Genomic DNA, 6,049 nt, shown 5'->3' on the forward strand with positions numbered 1-6,049 from the left:
ATATCCCTCCAATGTCTGTCAACATGTGCTTGACAGATGGTACAAGTAGTCTTGATGGCAGCCGGAGTGGAACTAATCCTCATTTTGTGACAGAGTTTGATAATCATCTTTCAAAACCTTTGGGAAAGGATTGACTTCAGTTATGTAACAGATGCTGTGATGCAAAAAACGAACTAGTTCAATTTTGACAATTTATATTTTGTGAACATAAAGTTACGAAAAATGTGTGGGTAATTTTTCAGAAGGCATTCTGAACAAAAAATTGTAAACTTAATCATTAATATCATTTCCTCTATTCCACTGCAGTGTAAATATAGAGTAGAGCTTCTCTCTGTTTGTTGAATATCTGTCTGAAAGTATGAAATTGGAATCAATCACTACGTCACCCATCCCATGATGCTGTCATTTCTATACTGTGCAATGCAATTAAGAATCACCTTTTTTTATGCCATAACTGTGTCTCATTGGATATAAAAGTTTGAAATTTGTCTCCAAGGTGCATACAACCTTCTTGTGTAATGGTGCTAAGTGTGGCACCCTGTGATGCCACCCCTCTGCCTCTGTGACACTTCAAATAGTAAGGCATCAACACGTGCAAAGAAAGGCCAGAGTTCAGTTCATGTGACACAAAAGGCAAGCATTAGGCCATACTGTACAGCTGGATGTCCTTGGGAAATATAAAACCTGCAGTTTTCCTTCACTTTCAGCCATTTGCAGTACCATCAGGGCTATTTTAGCTTACTTTATAAAGCAGCATCGGTCAATCAACGAATCTACTGAAAACACTGCCGTCCCTCTTCAGGAACCGTATGTTGTTTTGGCCTGGCCACAGATACCCCTCCAATCTGGTCCCACCTGTGGTGGGGCTGTCTATATACACTGAAGTGCCAAAGAAACTGGTATAGACATGCATATTCAAATACAGAGATATGTAAACAGGCAGAATACAGTGCTGTGGTTGGCAATGCCTATATAACGCAACAAGTTTGTGGTGTAATTGTTAGATCAGTTACTGCTGATACAATGGCAGGTTATCAAGATTTAAGTGAGTTCGGATGTTGTGTTATAGTAGGCGGATGAGCGATGGGATACAGCATCTCCGAGCTAGCGATGAAGTGGGGACTTTCCTGTACAGCCATTTCAGGAGTACCATGAACACCAGTAATCCGGTAAAACATCAAATCTCTGACATCACTGCGGTCGGAAAAAGATCCTACAAGAACGGGACCAACGACAACTGAAGAAAATCATTCAATGTGACAGAAGTGCAACCGTTCCACAAATTGCTGCAGAATTCAACGCTGGGCCATCAACAAGTGTCAGTGTGCAAACCATTCAATGAAACATCATTGATAGGGACTTTCGGAGCTGAAGGCCCACTCGTGTACCCTTGATGACTGCGCAACACTGAGCTTTATGCCTCGCCTGGGCCCGTCAACACTGTCACTGTACTGTTGATGACTGCAACATGTTGCCTTGTCGTAAGAGTCTCGTTTCAAATTCTGTCGAGCAGATGGATGTGTGTGGGTATGGAGACAACCTCAAGAATCCATGGAACCTGCATGTCAGTAGTTTCTTTGGCTCTTCCGTGTAAGTGAGGCACATTTACCAACCCACCATGACAATGTCTACGGTTAATGGAGTGGGAGGGGGGGGGGCAGTGTGTCTATATTAACATCAAATACATTATTGTTTAAGATGTGTAGTAGTCGTCTTTTTTCTAATGAATGGTGAGGGGACAGATGGATGAATGAGTGGAGGCGTTACTGCTCTTGGATGGAAAATTCAAAATGGGACAATAATACGCATTAGGATATAAAGCTGCTCATCACATAGAAGAAGCATTGAGTGGCAGACAGGCACATTTAAAAGTAGACTGTTTGAAAATGTCAGTTTTTGGAGAACTTCATCCAAAAGCTGATATTTTCCAAAAGTATGCTTCTAAATGTGCTTGTCTACTGCTCAGTGCCTCCTTTATGTGGTGAGTAGCCATAGATCCTAATTTATATTGTTAGTTTTTGTTTATTGAGCTAGGAGATGCTATAGTTAATGTACCATTCTTATGCAGGAGGAGCTGGCTTCAAATACCTGTCCAACCATGTTGATTTATGTGTTCTGTGGTTGCCCTAAATAATTTTATGTGAATGCTAGTACAGTTCTTTCAAAAAGCACTGACTGTAATTATCTTGATGTGGATGGGAAGTAAAAGTGTAATCTTCCATCCTTTTATAATAAAATATTAACAGTAGGTTTGAATTATACAGAAGGTAACATCATGCAATTTGCACAATGCATTATATGCTGGAAGTCTGTAACAATGAAGGTCAGAAAACTTACGAAACTTTATATAGGTTGGATCTCAATTCTACTGGAAAAGTTTTGATGTTGATGGTAACTGTTTCCTGTGTGTTTTGGTGTAAGACATACTTGGTTTTCAGTGGCTTTGTTTAGAGTAGATGACCGGTAATAAGGAGATACCTCTGGTTATTATGGTCTGTCTTCGCACTCTTTTCGTGGAGCAGGTGAATCAACGCACATTTCCATTCCTGTGGAATTTTCTGTGTATTCCATATTTCTATGAGAATTTTATGGGCTTTCTTTGTGATGATTCGATCTCTGAGATAATGCTGTCTTCTCCTGGTGCTCTGTTGTTTTTTAGATGTTTTGTAATCTCTTCTAGCTCTGTTATTGTAGGCAGTTTTGAATCTGTGAGGTACTGTTTTTGTGAAGTGTAATTTTTCTTTAGGCTTCTTGCAATTGAGGAGTTTATCAAAACAGTTTTTAAGAGCAATGAAATGTATTATTATATTAAAACATTTTATGTACTTTGTCATTATTATTAAAATCCTAGGCGTCTGTGGCATGTTAAATCTTGGGATACTGGCAAATTGTATTTTTAGGGGAGGGGAAGTGAGAACAAGAGGAGATAATGACATTAAAAAGAAATATTCGACTTATTCGAGACTTTCATCTCTATAAAGGAAAAGAAGTAATGAATTTGGCCTAAAAATAAAATATTTAGTCAAATAAATATGCCAATGTCTGACATTAGGTAAGAATATTTGTGTATTTCATCTAAACATAATATTATTTAACCAAAAACAATTCTATCAGAGGACGTGAAAGAAGTAGCTGCAATGTGCCATGGTGAATGCTGGGTAAAGAAAGAACTTCCAGTAGTGACAGCTTTGGACCATTTCTCACTGTAAAATTCCCATTAAAGACTGAAGGTCATAGTACAACAATCACTAACAACTTTTTCTTAAACCCAAACACCTTAAGTGATTTATATGAGGGCATGCTGACTACTAATATCTCCAATTTTTTTATGTGAAAACTCAAAGCTTTATAAATAAAACAAATGCTATTAACATTCTACATCTTTATTTATCACATTTATATATTTGCAAGCTTGTGCCTTTAGAAGGCTCAAAATTTTACGGCTGTGTGTAACGTAACTATGTCAGTCTGCGAGAAACAGCATTCTTTTGTCAAGTTTCAAATTCGAAGACTCCATCCACACGTGGATCTCCCTCTCCTTCAGTGTGAAAATGTTAGACTACACACAAGGTCTGAGACATCTACAACAACCTGATGCCATGGGTTCACAGTCATCGCTCATTCTGCATAGAGCTGTGACTTGGCCCTATCTGATTTTCATCTGTTTCTAAACCTTAAAGAACACCTTTAAGAACTTCACCTTTACAGTGATGAAGCAGTGCAAGCAGAGGTGAGATTTTGGCTCCATCAACAAAGTCAAATGTGCTACAGTGACACTATCAACAAATTGGACTCTGGTTGGAAGAAATGTGTTCATTGCCAGGGTGGCTGCATTGAGAAATAAATATGTAGATGTGAAGATTAAAGGTGTAGAACTTTAATAAAGTTTGGTTTATTTAAAAAGCTTTAAGAGATTTCACCTAAAAAAATTCAGAGGAATTACATTTTGGCACCTACTTTATTGAACAGCTCTCTAAGTTCTGTGTTTTAATGTAGTCTTGGAAACATACAAAAGAGCAGTTCTGACACTATACTTGTCTCCAACAGGTAGTCGACTGGGAAATCATTGTATGTAGATATACCAGTATTGATTTTCATTATGGATATTACTGACTGAGGGGACCTGAAGTTCATGATGTCCAGCTTTGGTATGTTCTCACAGTAAGTTTAGCTAGGAAAATAGGACATATCAGAACAGAAACTGGTAGTTTATTTCTAAATCAAAACGTTTTTCATGAAAAAGATGTCACAATATATGGTTTGTCTGACAATGATGGTAAAAAGGCAGCAATGAAGAGAATCCTATAAATGAGATTTAGCTAAGAAGAGAAAAACAGTTTCTCACAGTAAATTCAATAAATTCTTCCTAACTGTAGCTGGAAACACGGGTGCCCATATGATTACTTTTATTGGGCTTGGAATAATCCTTAACTCATTCAAGGCAGTAATGTACAAAATGCTGAAATTAAAAAAAAAAAAGGATTCTGCTTGATAATTAGTAATTAAACTACTGCTATATACAGGAGTTGCACAAAAATACAGGAACACAGTCAGAAATATATGCTTGAACATAAATGTACATACTAGCCAAACCTGCAACTTTTGCAGTTATATTTGACCACAAACAGCATTTGTGCAATGTCTTCAGTATGTTGCAAGCATCAGTTGTAGTCAGAACAGTGTTCTATGTAGTTGTGAGTGCATTATGTCAGAGCTAAGTGAATTCAAATCTGGGCAAATTGTTGCTGCTGATATGGTGGGTTCTTCTGTAACCAAGGTTGTGGAAATGATTGGTGTTTCAAGAGGCACTGTGTTAAAGATTTATACCACATATAGCCAAAGCAGAAAAACATGATCCACTGAATCACAATGTGGGCGAAATTGTGTCTTGAGTGATTGTGACGGATGGTCATTGAAGAGGATTGTGACAAAAAATAAGAGGATGACAGCTGCAAAAGTCACTGCAGAACTGACTGTTACATTCACGAAACCTGTTGTCACCGAAACAACACAAAGAGAGCTTCATAAGTGAGGGGCTGCAGGGCGAGATGGAATTCCAGAACCACTCATCAGTGATGCAAACTCATGTACCCAGATGATGATGACGGTGATTGGTTTGTGGGGCACTCAACTGCACAGTCATCAGGGCCCATACAAAGTCTCAATTTTTACACAGTCTATTTTCTTTTCACAGTCCAGTCTAGTCACTCTCACAAATGATGACAATACAAACACCTAGTCCCCGGGCAGAGAAGAATCCCCCAACCTGGCCAGGAATCGGACTCAGGACCCTGTGATCAAGAGGCAGCAATGCTAGCCCCTAGATCACGAGCTGAAGACACTCTTGTACCAAGAAAGTGTGGTGCTGAAGCCATAAAACATAGACTATGGAGCAATTGAAAAACATAATGTGGTTGGATTAGTCTTGTTTCGCAGTTTCCAATTTATCATAAGAGAGAAACAGGGTAGGGATTTGGTGATGATTTGGACTGCCATATCATGATATTCCAACAGCCCCATGGTTACTCTGTAAGGTCGCATTACTGCCCAGGATTATTTGTCTGTTTTGGCTGATCAGGTCAATCCCATAGAACAACCTTTGTTCCCTAAAGGTGATGCTGTGTTCCAAAATGACAGGATCCCAGTTTGTGCAGCTCATGCCATCCAGAACTGATTTTGTGAGCATCAGGATGAATTGTTGCATCTTCTCTGGCCACTACAGTCACCAGATCTCAATATTATTGTGCCCTTGTAGTCTACGTAGGTGAGAAGGGTATGTGATCACTATCCACCTCCACCATTGTAACTTGAACGTGGCACTATTTTGCAGGAAGAATGCTATCAGATTCCCGTGAAAATGATCCAGGACCTGTATTTATCCATTCTGTATGACTGGAAGCTGCTCTGAATGGTAATAGGTTTGCTATACCATATTAGGCATAGTAATGTGTTGTGTTTTTGGTATCTGCATATTTTTGTCCAACACTTGTAAAGAGGTTATTCAAAAAGACATACCCAAATAAATGATTTGTTTATTTCAAAAAATATA

Source organism: Schistocerca cancellata, chromosome 4, assembly GCF_023864275.1.
Source record: "Schistocerca cancellata isolate TAMUIC-IGC-003103 chromosome 4, iqSchCanc2.1, whole genome shotgun sequence".
Lineage (NCBI taxonomy): Eukaryota > Metazoa > Arthropoda > Insecta > Orthoptera > Acrididae > Schistocerca > Schistocerca cancellata.